Genomic DNA, 26,430 nt, shown 5'->3' on the forward strand with positions numbered 1-26,430 from the left:
CATGAGTAAAGAGTAGGCACTTACTTGTTAAGTCATTGAGATTTGGGGCGTTATACATAAATGTAGGTTACCCTTACTTATGTGAGTCCCAGCTCTTCAGACACAGTAGATCCTAGATAAACCCCAGAATATCTTCATATTTCAGCTCCAGTCTTGATCTGAAGAGTAGAAAAGAAGCATAGAAGAGAGGAATAAGCTACCCAGAGCAGTGATATTTAAAATTCTAGAGATCTAAGCCAAGCTTTGTTTGGAAATTCTGCTACAGAAGAAGATTTACACCATTGGTTACCTCCTTTTATACACTACTATATATAAAATATATAACCAACAAGGACCTACTGTATAGCACAGAGAACTATACTTGATATTTTGAAGTAACCTATAAGGGAAAAGAATCTGAAAAGAATCTATCTATCTATCTATCTTTCTATCTCTCTCTCTCTCTATATATATCTATATCTGAATCACTTTGTTGTACACCTGAAATGAACACAACTTTGTAAATCAACTATACTTCAATAAAAAATAAAACAAAAGTAAAAAAATAAAGTTACCTAAATAATGTCCCTTGAGTGTATTTTTAGAAAGGAATCTCCAAGGGGCAAGGACTATCTCCTCTTTGCTCTATCTACAGCATCTGCTCCAGTACTTGGAGTAGAGTAGGCAAAGTAAGCATGGCTTACACGAATTAATGGTTACTTCATAGCTATGCCTATGAGCAAACTTCCTAAGACAATGCTTGGGTTGAATTTTCATGTTAGTTGCTCTTAGATAAAAATATTTTAAAAGGGGATTTGATTTTCAAACATCAGGCAAATAGATAAAATTTAAAATTGTACTAATCTTCACTTACATTAATTGAAACTTTTCCGGGTGTCAAGCACTGAGCTAAGGGTGCTTTACATAAAATAATCATGTGCGCATCTTACTCAGGAAATCTTGCTTTATGTGTGCTATCCCACTGTAATTATTAATAGGTCCCCTCTTCAAAGTGTCCTGATGAGAACAAAAACTTCCACGGTTTACCTAGCCTTACGGATTTTCTCATTTGATCTTCAAAGAATCTCTATGCCATTACTATCTCCATTTGAGAGGTGAGAAAACCAAAGTCTAAAAAGTTGAGTAACTTGTTCCTAGCTCTCATATAATTAATAATAAGTCAGGTAGCATGGCTCCATAATGCATGTTTTTAACCAGTTAGCCTTACCACCCTCTGCTTTCCAGGAATACGTCTATTGCGTTCAGTGATGAACATTCACCTAGATTGATTCAGTTTTTCTAGATTCCAAAATTATACTTTGTTAAAAGCTGAAGAGTCTCAGAAATAAATGTGTGTAATGATGTCTCAGCAATGTTGCATACTTTATTCATCACTGAAAGATTTTGAGCATTAATAATGAGCAAGCAGTATTGAAAGAAACTATGTGTATCTGCCAACTCATAAACCACAGCAAATCATGAAAATGGAGTTAGTGACTTACCACTGCACTGACGTTATTAATGAGTATACAACTTTCCTTCATGAAGAAAGTAGATACTCTTCCTAGTTTGAGGTTATAATTTTTCTAGACATTACATCAATATTAGTACTCAGTGTTCCTAAACCAAGCTATAATTTAATAATGTTTGCAAATAAGACTAACACTTTATTTTTTAAGGATACTTCATCAGTTTTTTTTCTAACCAAGATGACATGAAATGGGCTTCTCTCCCAGTGACAACGTCTCTACAAAACGTGCCCAATTTCTAGCAGTGACAGTCTTTGTTAGAAGGTCTGGCCTTATGTAAATAAATGAGGTCAGTGCGATGAGGAGGAACATTTTCTGAAGACAACAAATTTATTTTCTGTTGTAATTTATAAATTACTGAATTTAGAACATGGGAAGTAGTAATTTAGTTGTGAAACTACATTTTAACAATAAAAATGTTCTGGGTACAATGCAGAAAATTTGAGCTTCACAGTGCTGGAGTTTTGCAGATGAAAATTACCTTCTATAGTGCTAGAGTCACATCTCTTCAAACAACATGCAGTTAGACACAATTAACTCTTGAATTCTTAAGGCAGAAGTAAGCTCCAGAACCTAGAACAGGCTAGGTTCTAGGCTGTCTAGTCTGCATAACTATTTTTAGAATGTTTGAATAAATTAAACCACTTAATTTTTAAAAAAAAATACATAACAAAAATGTATATTTATACATGTGTGCATACCATTTGTGGATTTCCCATATGACTAAAACTTTTTTTAAATTGGATCAGCTGATTTTATTTTTTGCATCAACTTCAATGCATAAATTTTGGCTTGGCAGTACTATTTATTTATTTGGTCATTGCTGATATAGAGAAAAAGTTATTTCTCATATATTTGCCATTCCCATAGGAGCAGATGATTTATGGTAAAAAAGGGAAAGACGTCACTCCAGGAAAAATTAACATATGAATTTATAATTGAGTATTAGAAATAGTGTATAATGTATTTCCTCAATTCTCATGAAGACAAATGGATGCATGTATTATTAAAACATGTAGGAGAAAATATTTAAAAAGCTTTTCCAAGTTTTACAATGAAAAATGTACTATTTTTGGACTCTATTGAATCACTCTAAAATTGTACATTTTCCAAGTTTTTTTAATCTTATTTTCAATTCCTTAAAATCACACAGATATTTGAAAATATGTCCAGACAGAGACTTGTACGTGGATATTCACAGCAGCATCATTCATAAGAGAGGAAAAATTCTTCAATGTCCATCAACTGATGGATAGATAAAATGAACCATATCCGTAAAATGGAATCTTATTCAGCAGTTAAAAAGAATAAACTATGGATATGTGTTACAGCATGGATGGACTTCAAAACATCATACTCTGTGAAAAAAATCCATAAATAACAGACCATATAGTATTGATTATATTTATATGATATGTCCAGAAAGGGCAAATCTATGAAGAAAGTGGTTGTCTGGGACAGTTGTGTGTGTGTGTTAACAGTATAAATGCATGAGGGATTTTACTGGGGTGATGAAAATATGCTAAAAGTGACTTATAGTGATGGTTGCACAACTTGATAAATTTACTAAAATATCATTGAATTTTTCACTTTAAATTAGTCAATTTTATGATATATAAAAACCTTCATTTCTTTTGAAAACAGAAAAATATGTTGAGTACATAGGGGAGCAGAAAACAGCATTTATACTTTGTACAAAAAAATTTTTAAAAGGAAAAGTGTTCACTGTATAAGAAATAGAGTATGGAATCTCATTAGGCTTTGGAGGACTGTATTATCGGCCATTGCAATTCTCCTGATACTCTGAACAAAAGTTAGTACATTATACTGTACTACATATAGGTTAAAGGAGATGAAGGATGGTTGACTGTTTTCCTTATGGTTAGAAAGTAAGTGGACAATAATGCTCAGTTTGAAGTATTAATTTAGTAAAAATAACAATCAATCTTTTATGATTAGCTCTCCCTGAACTGTAAAAAAAATATATATGCAATAATCACACATTCAATAAATATTTAGCTTACTTTTTTATGTTTCTCTACATGGACTACTTTAGTGTTAAATTGGAGTTGATTCTTATACTTCTGCTTTTAGAAATATTAGAAGATAAAGTCAGTGTTCTAGACTGATCAGGTTATACTACTTTAAAAAAAAATTTAAGTGACATCTTCCAATCTGTCTAATAAATCATATTGTCACTGAATCCTCACTGTGTTATACTTTGGAATCTCAGAGTCCACATATCTATACCCCTCCATCTCTAACCAGTAGACATTACCTCAGAAAAAGTATATTACACACCCTATCTGTTTAAACCTTTCATCAGTGATTCTTGAGCATTGGACTTTAAAATCAATATAATGTTTTGTGTAACATTGAAAAACTACAGATTTAACAATTGCAAAAGCCATACAAAAGGGAAAATACTCCTTTAGTTTCAAGAATGACTTTTCAGTATGTTATCTATGCCTAGAATTGTAGTCATATATGAAGTCATTTTAAGTAAAAATTGTAATAAAACACCACATATTTTGGCTACTTCCTAATTCTATAATCTCCGTGGAAACTTGTAGCTTAATTTCTTTCTTGGTCATTCAAGAAAATAGTCCGTTACAAGCTCTATTTGCAAGGAAAACTTAAATAAATAGAATTAAACAGTAGTAATCACCAAATATAACATTTACTAAAAATCAATATTCATATTCTTACATTGCAGACATCTAAATAAGTGATCAGATCTTGAGATTAGTTAGAACATACACAGTCGCCTTAGAAACAGCCTTGGATTCCCCTGGATATCCTTTTCACCTCTAGTTTTCCTCCTCCTGCTTCACACATTTTCTAACTTAAACATGTGAGACTAAAGGTCATGGTCCAATGTAGAAAAACTGTGTCAATAGTTCCTTCACTCATGAACTCATAAAAGCAGCTGTTTCATGCTCCTACATGCCTTGTTCATATTCTATGTGTTCACAATTTCAGAAACTGAGGCCATATTTACACCCAAAGATAGCATTTATTTTTGATAATATTTCTTCTACGTACAAAAGCAGATGTTTACTGTAGAAATAATTTTAAAATATAGTCAGGTACAAAAAAGCAATTTGAAAGTACTTACAGTTCCATTGCCAGAGATAACTAATTTTCTTTTTGTTTTTTGCTTTTTTTGGCCACGCTGCAAATCATATGGGATCTTAGTTCCCTGACCAGGGATCGAACCTGAGCCCTTTGCAGCGGAAGCTCAGAGTCTTAACCACTGGACCACCAAGGAAGTCCCAAAGATAACTAATTTTAATATTTCGGATGTTATGTCTCCAGTAATATTTCAACAAAATTGTATTCAAAATCTATATAATAGTGTAGACTGCTTTTGAAAATAATATACCTTTGATAAACATCCATGCTTTTAGACAGATGTCTCTCTACAAAAACATGATTAATGACGGCATAATATTTCAGTATTTTACAAGTTCCATCTTACTGGGGATTTGATTTCAAAAACTTTCTTGTAGGCAAATATTTGCACATATCCGTGACAAAATTATTAGGACAAAACTTATAAATAAGGAATTTCTGGTGCAAAGTATGTAAATCTTAAAGGTTTTTTAATGTATAATAGCAATTTATGTTTGTATCAGCTTAAACTTCCATCCTTATTGGATTCAATGTTATTCGCCATAAGTAATATCTTACAGGACCTAGTTCAGCAAAACTCTGCTGGTAGATTTTGATTTTGATTTGTCTGAAGATGTTATTTTTATTTGATTTGGTTATTTTATTGGTTTTTACATGATAGTTTAGCTGAGTATAAATTCTAAGTTGCCAGATATTTTCTCCCAGTATTTTAAGGAATCAGTACAGTTGTCTTTTCTTTGTAAGTGCTTAGCTGTTTCCTACTGATCAATCTTACCCATCATTTTAGTGCTCGGGAGATTGACTCTGTTGTGACTAGATGTGGAGTTTGCTTTCTTTATGCTATTTCTTTTGTGTGTGGGTGTGATATCTGCATCTAATTATTCATATCTTTATTCAATTATGAAAAATGTGAAGTCATATCACTTTGCATGTATCTCTCCCTCATTTTCCCTGTCCTCTATTTCTTATACTGCAATTAGATATTATTTTTAATTTTATATATAAATATATATATTTATATATTTAAATCTCTTTAGTGGCTTGTGCTGTACTGTGGGTAATTTCTTCACATCTATCTTGCCAGTTACTGATTCTGTCTTCAGTTCTTTAGAACATATATTTTGCTTTTTATTTTGGTTATTTTTTCAACTCAAAAATTTCTATTATTTTATTTCTCAGATTTCCCTGGCTTCTTTTGTGTTCTCCTGTTTTGAACCTTCTTTGCTGTCTTTAACAGTTTTATGCATGTTTGTTTATATCCTTTATCTGCTATTCTACTTATCTGAAGGGAAAGATGGCTAGTTGAGTCCTTCACTCAGCTCTGAATTGGACTGAGTTAAGCTCAGCTCTTTCTCAGCTGCCATCATCAAATTGGCCTCACCAAGCTTTCCAGTGAGGACTCCTTGACTATATGGGGATTATTTTTTTTTTTCAGTTTTGTTTGATCCTGTGCTTTCTTCTGCACAAATGCTGATAAATCTGTATCTTTAGCTCTTAGCAGTTTTTTCACCACCTGATTATATTTTGAGATTTGTGGGAATATGTTAACATTTAGTTTTGTTGTAGATATTGTGTGTGGGTTTGTGGTTTTGCTATCCTTGTCCCATATGGTTTTAAGGCAGCACACATAAAAAAAACTACCCCACCACTGCCTTCAAATTCCTACAGTTTATTTTTATAGAAGGAAGTAATTTAAGGATTCTGGTAGGAAAGTGGTATGAATTGATTTACATTTTTAAATGATCACTCTGATTGCCACGTGGAGAATGGATTCATGAGGGACAGAAGTGGAAGCAGGAAAGACTGCAAGTAGGCTTTCATATCAGTACAGGTAAGTGAAAATGTTGACCTGAACCAGGGAGGTAGAGGTGGAGGGAACACTCAGAAGATGATATTGGTTTAGAGATAAGTGTGGCAGAATGGGCTGGTGGATTTCTCAAGGGGTGAAAGAAAGAAAGGAATCAAGGACTTGTAGATTTTGGCCTTGAGCAACTGTAGGAAGGTGATATTAACTAAGATGAGCACTACTGTAAGAGAAGGTTTGAGTGATAGAAATAAAGAATTTTGTTTTGTTCTTGTTAAATTTGAGATCCCTATTAGATATTCAAGTGAAATGAGCAGGGAATCTTCGAGTCTGGAATTCCAGGGACAGTTAATGGACAGAAAGCTATCTAATTATCTTCACTCTTTCTCTTATTTGAATCTTTTAATCTAAATTCTAGGGGAATTCCTTTAATTAATTAATAGTTGCATTTCCTGCAATTTGTGATTTGCTTTGACTGCCTCCACTGTATTTTTAAAATAGGGCAACCTTTCCCTCTGGATCAGTTTTCCCTCACTCAGAGTATTGACTTGTCATGACTGCCTATTCTGTTGTAATATATATGATGCCCTCCTGAATTATGTTGAGTGTCAATTACAGACACCACAGCTTTTTAGTGTCTCACATTGTAGATCTATTTCTAAATGTATATTAATACAGAGTTCAAATATTTGTCCCCCTCTTTATCAACTGATAAATCTAATTCATATGCCCAGTGAACAAATGCTTTCTTATTCATACAGATGGATGGCTATTTTTTACACTTGAGAATTCTCTTGAAGATTGCATTGAGTTGTTTGAATCTTTAATGACATGAGAGGTAGAAAACGTTTAGATTCCATTTGCTAATTTAAATCTTCAATTGTCTGTGCAAACTTTCTTGTATCTGTGATAACCCTGAAGGACAAAATGCTCCTTTTATTTTCTGTGGTTTAGACAATTTATTTTTATTTTTATTATTATTTTTGTGATATCTTCCCTTTCCAGATGTCATGACTTCCCTCATTAGCAGCTACTTATGACAGTGGCCTTCACTTCTGATGGTCAGCCTACTGCCCCTGGCCTCAAATGAAACCTGTAGTGAATGAAATGATTCAATGTCTTATTTGTGTGAATTCTTGCACCAAGTCTAATATTTGGAATTAATGTTGGTGTTAAACTTTGTTCAATACAAATAGCACTGTATTTTACTCTTGGATCTACTGTCTACTCTATTGGCAAACTTTTTCAATAAAGGGCTAAATGGTAAAAGTTTTAGGCTTTTTAGGTCATACGATTTCTGTCACAATTATTCACCTCTATCTTTATAGACAATACATGGATGAATAAATGTGACTATACAACTTTATTTATAAAAACAGACAACAGATTGCTTTGTCACACCAGCCATAGTTTGCTGACCTCTATTATGTAATATTACAGGAATTTCACTTGAAAGCATTCCCTCTGCATTCAGAGTTTCCTGAGTAAGCCCAAGAACTTCAGAATTTCATATTATTTTTAGCCCTTCTTCCATGCCTTTTCCTGCACCCAAAATATTATCCCAAAAAATCTTGATTTAGAGCTAACAGTATTTGCCAACCACCCTTTCCAAGTATTAAGTTCCTTTGATCATTTGAAAAATAATTTGATATTATAGAAGATTTAACTATGTGGTAAGATCCCCATCTTAAAATGTGTTTCACTTGGATCTAGCCCGAAAAACATATTACGTACTTCAAACAAAGGAGGTCTGTTTACCTTGATGTTAGAAGTTTGAAAGATCAGAAAAGAACTCTGAAGTAACCTAGAAATTTATAACTGCCCAAAGCAGCAGTCACTTCTAGAACTGGTGAAAAAAGTGGAAATATATGGAATTAACCAAACCTAGGAGCATCAAGATACATATCCACTAGTGCAGTGCTTTGATGTTGGTAGAGGGGCGGGCATGGGGAGCAACAATTAAGAGATGTTTGGGCTTCTGAGGAAAGAGCAAAGCCTGACTGGTAATTGGACCACATGACCAGTGCATGGGAGCCTGCAGTGTGCCTGGTGTACTAATTGTCAAGAGGACATGGCAGACCTGGGGTTTGAGGGTTGAAAGAAGCTGCAAGCTGGAGTCAGTTGTCGTCTGCTGCTGGAACAATATAGATAGTAATTATTAGAAAGAAGGAAGGAAGTACCTTTACATGCACTAAAATCTCTAATTTGTTCCTGCCATTAACATCATCTAATAGAATGCCAGCAGACTAAGGAAATGTGGGAAATGTAGTTTGCAGAATCACATAAAAAGGAGGTTCTAATGGAGGCTTTTGGCTATAAGACAATCTAGCACAAACTAGTTTTAGATATCTTTGACTCAAGGTTTTAGTAAGCTAACTATGATGCTTGGGTGTAGGGTAGGGGCATAGTATACATGTCACATTCAGAAATATTGCTTATCAGAATTTATACAAAAATTGAAACCTTTATTATCAGTCTAACAACCTTGCTTCGTTATTTTTTAACACCCTTATTGGAATATAATTGTTTTACAATATTGTGTTATTTTCTGCTGTATAACAAAGTGAATCAACTATATGTATACATATATCCCCATATACACATATATCCCCTCCCTCTTGAGCCTCCCTCCCACCCTCCTTAACCCACCACTCTAGGTGATCACAAAGCACCTAACTGATCTCCCTGTACTATGCAGCTGCTTCCCACTAGCTATCTTTTTTACATTTGGTAGTGTATATATGTCAGTGCTACTCTCTGACTTCGTCCCAGCTTACCCTTATCCCTCCCCGTGTCCTCAAGTCCATTCTCTACATCTGCATGTTTATTCCTGTCCTGCCCCTAGGTTCATCAGAACCTTTTTTTTTTAGATTCCATATATATGTGTTAGCATACAGCATTTGTTTTTCTCTTTCTGACTTACTTCACTCTGTATGACAGACTCTAGGTCCATCCACCTCACAACAAATAACGCAATTTTGTTTCTTTTCATGTCTGAGTAATATTCCATTGTATGTATGTGCCGCATCTTCTTTATGCATTCGTCTGTCAGTGGACACTTAGGTTGCTTCCATGTCCTGGCTATTGTAAATAGTGCTGCAATGAACATTGTGGTACATGTCTCTTTTTGAATTATGGTTTTCTCAGGGTATATGGCCAGTAGTGGGATTGCTGGGTCATATGGTAGTTCTATTTGTAGTTTTTTAAGGAACCTCCATACTGTTTTCCACAGTGGCTGTATCAATTTACATTCCCACCAGCAGTGCAGGAGGGTTCCCTTTTCTCCACACCCTCTCCAACATTTATTGTTTCTAGATTTTTTGATGATGGCCATTCTGACTGGTGCGAGGTGATATCTCATTGGGGTTTTGGTTTGCATTTCTCTAATGATTAGCGATGATTAGCATTCTTTCATATGTTTTTTGGCAATCTGTATATCTTCTTTGGAAAAATGTCTATTTAGGTCTTCTGTACATTTTTGGATTGAGTTGTTTTTTTTTTTTGATATTGAGCTTCATGAGTTGCTTGTATATTTTGGAGATTAATCCTTTGTCAGTTGCTTCATTTGCAAATATTTTCTCCCATTCTAAGGGTTGTCTTTTCGTCTTGTTTATGGTTTCCTTTGCTATGCAAAAGCTGTTTCATTAAGTCCCATTTGTTTATTTTTGGTTTTATTTCCACTACTCTAGGAGATGGGTCAAAAAGGATCTTGCTGTGATTTATGTCATAGACTGGTCTGCCTATGTTTTCCTGTAAGAGTTCTATAGTGTCTGGCCCTAGACTTAGGTCTTTAATCCATTTTGAGTTTATTTTTGTTTATTCATTTAATAAAATAAACAAAAATATCTCCATAGTATCTAATACCCTGTCCATAGTCTCCTTTTCTTTATTACCGCAATGATTTTTTCCCAACATTTTATTTATTTTAAACTAAACCAAACACGGCTGCCCATTGCATTTGAATATTACATCTCTTAAGAGGTTTTAAGAAACTCTGCCTTTTATTTTTTATGATACTTATCACTGGAGAAGCCAGGCTGTGTGTCCTGTAGAATGTTGCACATGCTGGATTTGGTTGATTGCTTCCCTGTGGTGAGGTTTGACTTGACCTTCTATCCATGATTTTTCTTATAAACTAGTGTTAAAGCTAAAGGTATAATTCAACTCAGCAACAATGTTTTGGCAGCAAGAACACTTCAGTGTGATGCTGTGCATTTTCTGCTGCATTTCATTAAATTGTACAATATTAGTGACTGGTCATTTGAGATGTCCAGTGTGAAGTTTAGTTTTTAGAAAAGCATGTCAGGGTATTGTGAGTATCATCTGTTGAAGTGCTTAATGATATAAAATAAATTCTTAACCCAAGTTAGCATAAATTCCTGAAAAAGTGATGGATACTCCCTCTTTTATCACAGTCAACATTATTAATGTAATGTGTCAAAAGGGTGCAATGAGGCTGGGAAGGAGGTTAATGTGTAAATGTTACAGAAATGACAGAAAATTCATTGCATGTTAGTCAAAGGAACAAGAGGACACCAAAGGATACAAAACAAAACAAAAACGAGTAGCTAAAGGAAAGAGAAGAATAATTTTTGGTAAAGGATGATTCAACTGTTTATAGAACAATTATGTTACTTATAAAATACCCATAAGTTATGGTCTTCAGGAAGTTGTACAGCAGCACTTGTGTACTGTACATTCATGAAAACATAAGTGACAGTGAATAATATATTAATATTTATTTTAAAAATTATGTTCAGATGAATGTTAAATTTAAATAAATTTTATTATACTAAAATACTTTGAATGTTATCCAAATTCCTTAGCTTTCACTTAATCATAATATTCAATCCAAACAACTGTTTTCTTCAATTTCTTGACTTAAGCAGATATTTATACATGTTGATCTGATTGTTCTCCCTATTGGTTAACATTCATTATAAATTATTTCTGATTTATTAAAAGCATAAAGAACAACATTCATGTGACCAATATATACCTACAAAACATTTTAAGTTCTATTGGAGTCTCCTGGCTAACACTCCCAATTGTATCCAGTTCTCTTTCCTCCGAAGGTATTCAGTATATATAAGTATATATATCCATAAGTATATATATCCATAGAATATATATGTCTCCCTAGACCATGTGCAATATTAATACACACATTTTAATATATATGTAAATAAAATCAGAATATATGCATTATTCTCCAACTTTTATGTATAACAATATATTTGTGCGATTCATTCATTTTGACATATATAGGTCTAATTCATTCATTTTCACTGCTATACAATAGATACTCATGAAAACATCACAATTTATTTTTCCTTATGTATAGAGGGACAGTATTTTACCTAATTATTCTGCTATGAGAAATAATACTTCTACTGTGAATATTCTTGTCTGTGTCCCCCGTGCAAAAGTTTTCCTAGATTATAGCTAGGAGTTTACATATTTACTAGATATTCCAAATTTTTCCCTAAAATGGTCTTAATCAATTTAAATTACCACCAGAATGTATGAGCTTCCATTGTTCTACCTACTAGCCATCTTTTGACATTATCAGATTTTCATATTATTGTCAACCTAGTAGGTGTGAAATGATGTCATTATGGTTTTGTTTTGTTTTGTTTTTTATTGAAGTATAGTTGATTTAAAATGTTGTTAGCTTTAAGTGTACAACAAAGTGATTCAGTTATATAGATATAGATAGATTCTTTTTAAGATTCTTTTCCCTTAGAGGTTATTACAAAATATTGAATATCGTCTCCTGTGCTATACAGTAGGTCCTTGTTGTTTATCTATTTTATGTATAGATATGTATTTAGATTCACATATATGTAAATCCCAAACTCCTAATTTATTCCTGTGCCCACTCTCCTATTTTTAACATTGAAATTCTCAAATAATGGTAGATTGGTCAATACCTCATTATAATTCAGATAGTTTTGCCTTATGAATGATTTGTCAATGTCAATAGTACATAAAATATGAGAATTTTAATATCTTTTAACTGAGTTGTCACATATATTTTATGTAATAATTCTCCTTATGTGTAGTATGTTTTTAACCTTATTTTTTCTTAATATTACTGTAGCTCTACTAGCTTGCTATTGATTAGTGTTCTCCTGCCATATATTTTCACCTCTGCTTTCAAATATTCTATAATCCTATATTTTAACTGTGTTCTTTATAAATTCTATAATACTATATATGGAAATATGTTGGCATATAAATTTTATATTTTGAATGAGGCCTTAAAATCACTACTATTAATTAAGAGTTTAGTTCAATTATCTTAAAATGATAATATCTATTTGGAATTGTTTCTGTCACTTAATATAAGCTTTCTTTTTACTCTGATTTTCTGACCTTTATTTTACATTTAAAAATTCTTCCTCCTTTTGGATAATAATTTATCTAATTTTTCCCAGTAATAGTAATTCTATAGTCTATTTTTTTAGTGTTTGTACTTACTCTCAAACATGCAAACATTTGTATTTGATTTGACAATACCTATATCTATTATCTCTACCCCAGTCTAATTCAGAAAATATACAGTATTTTATCTTTTATCAATCCCTTCCATTGTATTTGATGTTGTAATTAGGCATATAACTTCAATTTTGTCTTTTGCCCTATATTCTTATTACAGCTATTTTTATTATTGTTCTGTACACTCTATTTTTGTTTATATTTACTCATGTGTTAATACATATTTTTACATCACAATATTTTCTTATAATTTTTTTTTCTTATTCGTGGAGAACACCCTTTTATAGTTCCTGAAAATCTCTTATTGGTAAACTTTCTTTGTTTGAATATGTCATTTTTTCTCATAACTTTATGATATATGAATATATTTTGACTCTAAGTTGAGAGGTTCTCATTCAATATTTTGAAGGCAATATTCCATAACTTCCCCATTCTGCTATTGCCATTGAGAAATCTTCTGATTCTCTAATTCTACATCATTCCTTAATTCTAAAATTATTTAGTCATTATCTTTTTTACCATTACCTCTCTTCCATTCTCTATGTTATATTCACCTGTGACATCAATTAGATTAACGTTAGACTTCATTTTTCCTCTAACACAGGGCATATTTCTGGATATTAATTTGCAAGAGACAGTTCATAGGCAGCTAGATTCTGTATGTGCTTTCCCTCACTATCTGGTCCAAAGGTTCTGTAGATAGTTTGTGCTTCTTTTTTCTGTGTCCTGGAGCCAGGTCACTATGACCAACATCCTTACAGCCTAAGGGATCTTCTGAGGCTTCTGCTCCTAAGTCCTTCTGCCACTAAATGATTCAACCCATAATATCAAGTGGTACTAACATCATTCCTGTCACTTCTCCCTCTTGTCTTCACCTCAGGGCTTCCAGTGGTTTCTGAGGCATGAGACTCTGTAGGACCTATTTGATATCTGCACATCTGCAACTGGAAAGTATATGGACCTAACTCCTTAGGTCATAAACTTTAACAAATAGAAGAAATCCAGTGGGCAAGATCAATTCTCATCTCTTTCTCTTCCTGTTTCAGGCAAGATTAATCATTCATCTTGTCATGAAGTTGTAGCTTGCTCAGCAACCCACTCTATCTCTTAGCTCTGCTTCCCTGCTTCACTTCCCATTTTCACTCTCTTATGATCCCCTGGTATTACACTTCCCAATGAAGTGTTTGCATATGATATTTTGCCTCAGGAAGAAGGAACTGGGCAAAGAAATATATTGACATGCTGTCACATTTCTTTTACTTTATTTTCTGCACATATTTTCTAACAGTTCATTAATTCTCTCTCCTTTGTTATTTAACTTAGCACAACTATTGAATTTTTAATTAAATGATTATATTTTTCTTTTGTATATATATTTTTTCACAGCTGCTCATTCTCTTCTGATAATACTATATACCTTTCTGTTGTTCTCAGTTCTGTCTTTAAACATAGTCATTTTTACATTCTTCATCCAATTATTTTATTATCTTTACCCTGTGTTGTGGGTGTTTGAGTTCTTTTCTAAATGTTCCTGATAGTTCTTACTCAGTGTGGCTTGTGTCTTCATGTATTTAGTAATTTTAAATGGTGAGCTCAGGTTTCCCAAGATTTAGTTTGTGAGACATCTATGAAGATTGGTTGAGGATCTGCACATCAGAAGAGTATTGAGGCTTAATTCAGCCAGGCATTCTAGATTACTGTCAGCCTGGGAAATTTTAAGTGAACTTGTTGACTGTCATTTTTCTGGACCAATTGTAAAATCAGATACCTAACTGCTTAGAGAAGACTGTGACTGTGAATTATTATTATTTTTTTTTTGATGTTGGGGGTAGTTTATTAATTAATTAATTTATTTTTGGCTGTGTTGGGTCTTCGTTTCTGTGCAAGGGCTTTCTCTAGTTGCGGCAAGCGGGGGCCACTCTTCATCATGGTGTGCGGGCCTCTCACTATCGCGGCCTCTCTTGTTGTGGAGCACAAGCTCCAGATGCGCAGGCTCAGTAGTTGTGGCTCATGGGCCTAGTTGCTCCGTGGCATGTGGGATCCTCCCAGACCAGGGCTCAAAACCGTGTCCCCTGCATTAGCAGGTAGATTCTCAACCATTGTGCCACCAGGGAAGCCCCTGACTGAATTTTTATGGGAGAGATTTTTTCCTACCAGACCTTAAGCCAAGATAAGCTAATTAGCTTTTGGATTTTGCCATTGCCATCAGGAACAGTTTTTCTAGTCCACCAGTTCACTTAGGATGAAAACTTCTGAAAGTTCGACTTCCCGTGTGTGTTTGTGTGTGTGTGTGTGCCCACTCCTTGATGCTATTTAGCCTAAGGTCTTGTTTCTGGTCTCCAGAGCCACTATTAAAACCCAAGTTGCCAGCAAACAAGCCTTTTGACTAATAAGCTCAGCAGCAATGCACTGGTTACTTTAGTTTTAGTATTAACTTGCCATTCTTATTTCTAACTCCCTTTTCATTTTAGCCTCTGATAATCTATAATACTATATTGTGAGTTCAGCTACAATGTTAATAAAAGATTGTAGTATTACATTTTACCTAGAATGTCTAGGTGTGCTTTGTCTGTTGTTTCTTCAGGTTATTTAGATAACATTGCTGCCAGAGACAAAAGTCAGTTCTCTGTCATTTAATTGTGGAGTAAATTCACTGTACTAGGGCTTAGCAGGCTTGCATCACGGTTTTTGTTTTTTTTTTAATATTATTATGATATATGTCCTCTAATATCAACTTCTTAAAAACATCAATAAATGATTTAAAAATTAGAAAAAATGCAACATTTAAGAGGCAACAAAATATGTTAGTGGAAAACATAAACATTAGAGACAGACCACTTGAGCTTGACTTCCGGCTCCCACACCTCTATAATGTTAGAACTTAGTCCAGCTGCCATTCTCCTTGAGTCACTTTTCTCATCTGAAAAATGGGCACAAAAATAACAGTATCTATTTCTTTGGATGGCTGTGATGATTAAATGAATTCATATAGAAAAAGTGTGAAGAACAGCTACTGGAATATTAAAATGTTCTATGAATACTTTCTATTATTATTACTGTTTTTCCCTGCCCATCTTCAGTGTAATTCTGAATTACTTAATCTATATGATCTGTCACAGGATTTTTTGACCTGAATTTAAATCACATGTTTTCCCCCCTTTTCAAAAATTGGCTTACATTATAGGGTAATGACAATAGCATTAAAGAACTTGTTCCTTTTGGCTCTTCATTATCTGCATACATTTTGTGAGGATAAGAACATTCATGCAAACAAGAAATACTTAAAAGATTTAGGAACTGAGAACATTTAGAAACCATTTTAATCTCATATATTTTACATTGGTTAATCAGTTTGCGGTAAAAAGCTATCTTTAAACAAGCAGAAAATCATTATGTGATATACAAAGTACTGAAAATAGATAAAGAAAATATGGTATCAATTTGAAATAAAAATCATTTGATTGTTCTCTTTACTTGAACACATTTTTCTTGGTAAAAACTAAAGGAATTTTGTCAGTCAGAAAATTGTATTTCATATAGTGTTTGCTGAAAATGAATAAATAGCACATTGGCAATTAGTTTTCCATAGAATGCAAAGGCAGACTACAATTCTTTCTTAATACATAATTCTGTGTTAAAAAGAGAATAGGAAATTATATAAATCTTTAATAATTTCTAGTTAAAGTTAATCTATCTTTTATGGAGAGAATTAGGTAAGACTCAAATATCCCCCAAAATTTACAAGTAATAACCTTAAAAGAGAAAATATGTTTATATGTATATATATATATATATATATATATATATATATATATATATATATACAAAATGATACATTAATATTCCTGGAATTTAACATGAAGCATAAAAATAAGTAGAAATTAGGACAGAAAAGTCAATGAGAAAAGGCATGCAAGAGAAGAGGTATTCTTCTGGGATCTACTTATCTTCCTGAAATATAGCAAGGAGTAACTAAACAACAAAATAAAAATATAAAGAGAGGTATACATAAGTGTAACTAAAGTTAGCAACTTCAAATCTTTCTAAGAATATGTGTGGATTGCAAAACAGTGACAGCATTAGGATGGGATTTAGTAACAGTTTTCATTTATTTATTTGAAAATAAAACCCAGAAAGCTGACTAAATGTGTCTTTGTAAATTTTCTAATTGATTTGTAGCTGTCACTATTGGAGTATTGCTTCCAGAGGTTGAGTATATCTAATTGGTCTAGGAAGATATTTAGTTGACTCAGCAATCGCCCATGGCAAGAAAGTTGAACAGTTTTTCAGGGTGCAGCATTGTCAGAAAATTAAGTCTAAAACATTTTTTAAAACCTATTCAGAGTACATTTCCAAACTGATAAACTGCTATTGAAATGTAAGATTTGAGAAAAATATATAGAATCCCTAACTTCAAAATGTACCTGGAATTTATTAGGAAAAATGTCACTTCTCTACAGTAAAATGTTTGAAAGTGATGAAAGCCTGAATGCTTCTTGTGTGAGTAGCAGGTAGAAATTTTGTCTATATGTGCACCCACATGTGTGTTAATTTCATATATATATATATATATATATATATATATATATATATATAGTTGTCAGATTGTCAGCTACTATTTTAGGCAGTAGAAATGCATCAGGGCACAAACAAGATCACTCTTCTCATGTGGCTTATTTTCCATTCAAGGGAGAGATAATTTAAAAAAAAAACATAATCATGAAGTAAATTATAGATTATGACAGAAGATAACAAATGCAATGAATAAAAGAAAAAGTAGAGTAAGATGGGAAGGATCTGTTATATGAGCAGGGTGGGAGTCCTTGAGATATTTCTACTAAAGCAAGGCTTGAAGGAACTAAGGAAGTTACCTACATTATAGCTGGGGATGTGGACAGAGAGAAGGGCAAACACAAAAGCCCTGAAGCTGGGGAGTGCTCCATTTAATTGTAGAACTTGAAGGAGAAGTTTGGTAGAGAGGAGTAAAATGGGGGCAAAGTAATCGTAAAGGAGGCCTGTATAAGCATTGTAAGTACCTTGCAGGAAAAAGATGATGACTCAGACCAGGGTGTTAGCTGTGTTGGTGGTAAAAGCTGTAAGGCTTAATTTCTGGACATAAATTGAAGGTGGAATTACCATGATTTGTTAAAATGGGCTGTGAGAGAAGTCAAGAATGACTTCAAAGTTTTAGGCTTGAACCACTGGAAACATGGTGTTTCCATTAACTGAGATGAAATGGATGCTGGTCAAGTCAATTTGGGCTAGAACATTGTGAGTTCGATTTTGTGTAGGTCAAACTTGAGATGTCTGTTAAACTTCCAAGTAGAGATATCAAGAAGGCAAGAAACATGTTTCTGGTGTTCCAGAACGATCCAAGAATATACATTTTAGAATTGTTTACATATAGATGGGGCTAACAGCCAGAGATGGGATATGCACAAGGGAGTGAGTGTAGACTGGGAAAGGTGATCAAGGACTGAAGCCTAGGGCAACAATCCACAGTTAAGAGGAGATTGGAAAAAAGAGGAAGTTTGGCAAAAGCGATTGAAAACAAGCAACCAGTTATGTAGGGGGAAACAGGAGAAAATAGAATTCTGAGTCACCTGCAGAAAGCATTTCAGGGGAAAGAGTGATTAACCCTTTTAAATACTGCTAATAGGTCAAGTAAAACAAGAAGTGAATATTGAATTCAGTAATGTAGGGTCATTGAAGAAACTGAGGGCAATTTTAAAGTAATCATGGGGGTGAGATCATGATGGGAATGAGTTTAGAAAGACTGGGAATTTTAAAAATGGGAGACGAATATAAATAACTCTTTTGAGGAATTTTGCTGAAAAGAGAGCAAAGAAATATGATAGCTGTTAAAAGTGTATTTGAAAATATATTCCTATGTAAAATGCATATTTAAAATAAAATTAAGTGTAAAGTGTGTTTTCATTATAGGAATTAGATGTAACATTCCAAGAAATTTGGAACATAGAGATAACTAGAAAGAAGAAAGTAAAAGAATGAAAATAAAACCCACCATTATTCTATCAATCAGTCAATAAATAGTACTTAACTATCTTTTAATTAATAATTATTAAAATTCATGACACAGTAAGACAAGGAGTCAGAAAATGTTGTCTTTAACAGAGACCACAGTAGTTTAAGTTTGTAGGTCATACAGTCTTGGCTTTGATTACTCAATTCTGCAGTTGCATGGTGAAAGCAGCCACAGACAATATGTAAATCAATAAGCAGAGCTGTGTTCCCATGAAATCATATTTATAAAAACAAACATTGAGCCCTCTTTGGCCTGCAGACCATAGTTTGCCTGTCACTATGCAAAACTATCATGGCATTTAAGATTCCAGACCCTAGCTTTAACTCCATAAAAAAAAGAGGTGAAATGTTTGATTTGTAAAGTCCAAATCCATTATTCACAGAAAAGACAGTTTTCCTTTTGTCAATGTGTTTCTCTTTATTTATAATGTATTTTAAAGCATTTCTCTGAACAAGTGTTGACGACAATGTGGAGAAAAGGGAATTCTTATGCACTGATGGTGGAAATATAAATTGTTGCAGCCCCTATGGAGAACAATATGGAGGTTCTTCAAAAAATTAAAAATAGAACTACTATATGATCCAGCTATCCCACATCTGGGTATATACCCAAAGGAATTAAAATCTGGATCTTGAAAGATATGTGCACGTGCAGCATTATTGACAGTAGCTAAGATATAGAAATAACCTAACTATACATTGAAAGATGAATGAAGAAAATGTATTATATCTATACATTAGAATATCATTCAGCTTTAAAAAAGAAGGAAATTCTGCCATCTGTGGCAACATAGGTGAGTCCAGAGGACATTATGCTAAGTGAAATAGGCCAGACGCAGAAAGATACTGTGTTATCTCACTTATATGTGGAATCTAAAATAGTCAAACACATAGAAGCAGAGAACGGTGGTGGCCAGGGACTTGGGTGAAGTGGAAATGGGGAGGTGGTAGTCAAAGGGTATAAAGTTTCATTATGCAAACTAACTAAGTTCTGGATATCTTCTATACAATATAAGGCCTATGGTTAATAATACTCTATTGCATACTTAAAATTTTCCTGAGTATACATTTTATATTAAGCCATCTTACCACAAAAGAAAAAAACAACCAAAACAAAAAAACAGACAGGCTGTATGTTGAAGGAGACTTTTGAAGGTAATAGGTAAGTTTATGGCATTGATAATGACTTCACAACATATACGTATGTCCAAATACATCATATTGTATACATTAAATATGTACAGCTTTTTGTATGTCAATCAGATCTAAATAAAGCAGTTAAATTTTATTTCTTTAACTACAGGTAATGTTAACAGAAGTCTGTATGTGTTTTCCATAGCCTTTTGCTTGTTGTACAAGGTTTGCCACTGTTAGTATACAGGTATCAGATAATCAAATTTTTGCCAAAGGCCCTAAAAATAAGTAGCTCTTCAAAATAATGGCAATTATTCTGTCATATATCATGGCAGCTCTTCTATACAAAAGACTTTCTGACTTGCTAAGTTGATAAAATACTGATTAGAAAAAATATTATAAACATAATAAAGAACAAGGCCAGCTCAGACAAGGTTGTTATATTATTCTGCTTTGTTGCTATACATATATTCTTCAATAAGAAAAGTTTCTTCCCTTGTTCTTTTTGTTTTAGAAGAAACTGGATATGAAAAGAAAATACTAATAAATAAGTTTACACTTAGATCCAATTCAACACTGCCAATCCCTATTGGATTAGTTTGTGGCAGATAGTGATATAAGATGACAGAATTACTAAAGAAGTCTCAGATGGCTCTTGGGGATACATAACAACAACAACAAAAAGTTAATCTTCACGTTGCTTATTGCTTTATAGCAAAAGGTAAACCCATAAAATCACAAGGAAAATCTTGCTTTCAGACAGTTGAAAGAGTAGCTCAACTACTTCAGAAAGGGAGTGAAATCTGGTTCACTAAAAATACTGGGGAAATGGGATTAGAAAGCCTCCAGAGGAAAATGGAAGGAAACACAATTTTACTTCTTTCTGTCTTCATTTAAAAATGCAAGGCTACTTTTATTACAGAGGGCTATGAAGATTAATTATTTGACATATACTAAGTATTGTGAATTTTCTCCATATAACTCATTAACCAAAATGCAAGCTCCTTCCATCTTGGTCAACATGCTGTTTTCAGATGCTCCAGAGTATATTCTACACATATAAAAACAGACCAAAAGATTGTTTCTTATTCCCGTAAAACATACTCTGGATTTTTATTAGGCTAGTCACTACCAGTCCTTCTAAACTCACAGGAACCATGTTTATGCTACTGGTAGTCTTTCTGGATCTTTCACACTGGAGTGGTCTCAGCAAGTTCCAAGAGCATGGGCTGTGATTAGGAAATAGAGGTGAGAGACATCATCTATAACTCCAGCCAGTTGGGTTTCCACTCTGGTCCACAGGCTGTTCTGAAGAGTTAAAAATGTCTAATGTCATATCAGAATTTTTCAAAGTTTCTGACCTAATTCCAAATGGTTCCTGAAAGAACTGGAAAATATCTCTGATATGTCTCATTTGTGGTATCTTTTAGGACGTAGTAACACATTATGTTCATAGACTGTAAATAAGCTAGTATTGGTCAAGCTTCCTAATCTCACATTTTTAGGTTGATCATAGATATTCAAGAAGTGTATGGATTTAAGACACTTAGTGAAATCTGTGGCATAATTTATTGATGCTTCTGTTATAAGTGAGAAGGTGACTTACTACGTGTTTGAAGAGAAGTCTTTATTATGCATGTAAATCAATATGGAACTATCCTTTTTTCTATGTAATTTTTCATACTGTGTACATACTAATGCATAGGAAATGCACTTTGCTTTTCAGACCTTCTAGGTACTAGATGAGAATTGATTGCAACTGTTGCAGTACCCATCTTAGAGTTGTTACATTTTGTTTTTCTTGTTGTTAAACCTGCTATTAGGGAAAATAGAGAGGAAAGAAAAAAATGTTTCTTGACAAAGGGATAAATTGATACAAATTTTGGTGCTCACAAGTCTGACATAGATCTAGTAGTAAGAAAGCACTCACAGTCTGTTTTCTCAAAGGCTACTTTTGCAAATAAAGTAGCCATTCATGAATAATTTTAACAATGAAAGAGTTATCTCAAAATCACACAACTTAAAACTAGCAAAAATGGATGACATAAACATTATGTTCATTTGTATGATGTTTACCCTATTTTTTCTATAATATAACATTTTAGGGTAATTTAGACACACATTCAATGACATTACCCATACTTCATGTAAATATAGCAAAAAGAATTAACACTATCTCCCAAAAAAACACAGGAAGATATTCATGCTCATTTATTATAAATAAACAAAAACACTACAGTGTATCCTTCTCTTTATCATGACAGTTGTTACTACAATATCTGTTTTTTATGCACTGCTTGTTTTATTTTCCAGCTGTACTTCAAGCATTATGAGAGTGATGGGGGCTGAAACCATTATCCCATTTTTCAACTTGTGAATTAAATTACATTCCATTTAGTAATCATTTGGTGGAATATTCTTTAAAGTATTTAAAATATGCAAATACATTGCAGCCTGTGTATAATATGTATTGCTACAAATTAAAGTAGTTAACTTCTCAAGTTAAACCCAAGCACTGAAGGAATTTTTCTAACTTCCAAGGACAGTGTGAGTTCTGCTAAGTATTGTAACTCAGTGACAAGCCATTAACATTAGATGTAATTCTAATTAATGTTTTCCCTAGCTGCAGCATTTTTCCCTTCGAAGAATGGCTCTGAGAGAATGAAAATGCTTTTACTTTATGTAACTGTCAGAAGCCTCACTGATCAACATAGTGTTAGGAAAAAAAAATCTGAAATAAATGGAAACAATTCTTGGAAAGGAATCTACATCAGACTTTAGAATGATCCTATAAGAAACCAGCTTAACTGTTCATCCCACTCCATTTAAAACAAAGTAAAAAATAGTTTTAAATTTGGATTCTTATTATCACATTTGAATCCTACTTGCATGTATGAGAGAACAATATACAACTTATTTTATGACAAGTTTATAAAGAGATCTTAAGTAGTGTTTAGTGTTATTGCCACCATAGCTATATCATCTTAATAGCTGTGAAGCATGTCACACATTTTGTGAAATAAAAATATAATCCCAAACTCAACTTAGTCTGAAGAAATTTAAAGCAATTTAACTGCTGATTTCTTTACTAAGATTAATAAACTAACAGAGAGTTCAGGTTATTTTTGATTAAATATAACTTTTACAAGTAGAAAAATAATAATCAAATAATTCACTTCTTAAGACACTATTCCTTCAAAACTCAATCTCTGGATAAGTTTTGGGAGGATACACTATCTATATTTTTTGTTAGTCTTTTTCAACTTCAGATTTAGCATATATTGGAGGGAGCATCTCACCTACTATTTACTCTGTGGGAAAACCTCACTGAAGATCATACAATAAAATAAGATAAATCTTAATGTTGATACAAGAATGTTGGTGTGCTTTACATGACCCAGAGTTAGTTTCTGGCTTGAATTGATAGCTAGTTAGCAGTCTGGATAGGCTGTCACCCACATTCCCACTGAAATATTTACTAAAATATAGCAAACAGCAAAATATCATTATGTTCTAAAAAAAGTCAATCTTAAGTCAAACTTCTGCTGGTGTACATGGTTTTCCTTTAACCATAACTTGAGGGAACTTATTTGATTAACTCAAATGCTGGTACCCGTCTGCATTGCCAACTAGGAACTATAGGAAAACCTATTCTCAGTTTTGCCACCTCTTAGTTTAGAAAGTCCAGATCTGTTGCTATTGACCTGATGTCATTCTAATGTTTAGGGCTAATTTCTAAAATAGTCCTTCTTTCCTCTGTTCCAAATCAGGATGCTTCTTTCAACTTCCTATTGGTGTTTGTAATTCACAGCCATAAAATCCATCCATCCAGATATAGAAGGCTAGATAGATGATAGAGATAGATATAGATTGATTAGATAGATGATAGTTATCAACTGAAAAGGAAAAATTCAGGAGAGTAAAATCTTGGTAATTCAGTCACTAAAAATAGAGTGTTGTAGGCTTAATAACAGAAATAAAGAATCCAGGAATGCTGAATGTTTAACCTTGAGTTTCTATAATTCCAAGCAGAAGTGAAAAGAGAACAGAACGTGTCATTTTATTACTGCTATTTCCCACATGATAAAGTCAACTTCAACAGTGAAAAGTATTTATGAGACTGTGGACAAAAATGTACTTTATGTTACAAATTTGAAGATGTTGATCAACTAGGTCCAAGGACACAGGTTGTATGAAAAAAGGCAATCCACACACCCACACTATTAGCAAAGACTGGTTAGAAATAGATCACTTATGTTTGAGAATAATATAAAGATATAAAGGTTGAGATAATAGGATAAAATTAAAGGAGAAATAGATAAAGGTGAATTGGGGGTAGTTAAAATATCCTTTAAAATTTTAAATTGCATTGAAAATCATGAAACATAAACTAGACACTGCAATATTGAGTCATTGATATGAAGGTCAAACTTGCAAAGGTTTTCAGAATGCAGAAGAAAAGTACAAATGTACACAAGGATGAAATATTCATAAGAAAATTATATAGAACTAATTAAGAATATATTTTTTCATAAATACAAATGGTAAAATCATATAGATTTTATAAAATGCCCTCAGCTGAAAAAAAATCAGGAATATGCAAATGAAGAGTTTACCACATTCCTAGGAAAAAAAAAATCCTTGCTGAAATTTTCATATTTAACCATAGCTATCTTTAAATTATTATAAAAAGCAAAAATACATACAAACATCCAGGAAGAAAAAAACAAATTATCTATAAAGAAGGAAAAATCAGATTTTCCCTTGTAACACGAAATTAGAATTGGTATTCTATTTTCCATAATAATACACGTTCACTCCTTTATACCCTTCTTTTACAGTGTATTTGAAGATCAACAACAAAAAAATGTAAATTAAATAATTAAAAATGGATAATTTTGTGGTTAAAAAAACTCATTTCCTAAGATTCAATCTTAAGAAGACCATTTTACAATGCTAATGATTTATGGAACATAATATTGAGAACATGTTTACAGGAGGTACTATAACATAGAGATGAAATATTATGACAAGAAAAGTGTCACTGAAATAAGCCTGCTGCAAGACTTTAATACCATATGATTCCATATTCTATGTATAATATGCAAGAATATATTAATGGTTGAAGAAATGTGCATCGAAATTTTATACTAATGATAAGAATCAGCTTGTTTTCAATTTCTGCTCTATTTTGCTACATTTTTGCAAAAGGCATGTCATATTTAATAATAAAATTAGAAAACAATATTGATAACTTCTAATGATATAAGAAATATTTATGATATAGTATTATAAAATTGTATGAATATATAAACTATAACATATTGGAGGAGAAAAACCACCTGTGTACCCACCAAAATTTCAATAGTGGTTGCCTCTATATTAGTGTTTCTCAAGCCATGTACATAAATCACCTGGGGATTTTGTTTAAAAACAAATTCTGATTTTGCTGTCTGGGATGTAGATTGGTTTTCTGCATATCTAAAAATCTCTCAGGTAATGGGGATGCAACTGATCTGAGCCCCACACTTTGGGAAGCAAGTGTCTATAGAGTCTGCTAGAGGATTATATTTCTGTTTCTTTATGCTTTTCTGCATTATCAAAAATGTCAGTAACAAATAATTTATACTTGTATTTTATATATTAAATTTATATATAAGTTCTATATTTATGATGAATTTATTATGCTATCAAAAATGATTACATGATAAAATTTAAACCAGAATATTTGCAATCCATTTTCTTGCCCCTCCTCTAAAATCTTTAGTGCAAACTAGAAAAACTCTTTCTGTCCTGATAAACCATGATCTTCCAAAGCCTTCTATTGTGATCTGACAGATACAATAGAAGGCTTTGGAAAAAGTAGTTGGAGAACTATGAAAATCATATATACCTTGGGGATTGTGGAAAGGTTTGATAAGGCATTCTTGGGTGAGCCATGTGGGATATTTGAATCTTAAAAATCGTATGTCCCAAATCTTTGGATTCATCTACAATTAATTCTTGAACAATGTGGGGGTTAGGGGTGCTGGTATTTCTCTATGCAGTAGAAAATTCACTCACAATTTTACAGTTGGCCTTCCTAATCCATCATTCTGCATGTGTGGATTCAACCAATCACAGATCAGGTAGTACTATAGTACATATTTAGTGAAAAAAATGTGCATATAAGTGGACCTGCACAGTTCAAACCCATGTTGTTCAAGGTTCCACTGTATTTTTTTTTCTAGAAAGACCCCAACTTTATTGTTTTTTTAATTAATTAAATTTTTAAACATCTTTATTGGAGTATAATTGCTTTAT

Source organism: Tursiops truncatus, chromosome 14, assembly GCF_011762595.2.
Source record: "Tursiops truncatus isolate mTurTru1 chromosome 14, mTurTru1.mat.Y, whole genome shotgun sequence".
Classification (NCBI taxonomy): domain Eukaryota; kingdom Metazoa; phylum Chordata; class Mammalia; order Artiodactyla; family Delphinidae; genus Tursiops; species Tursiops truncatus.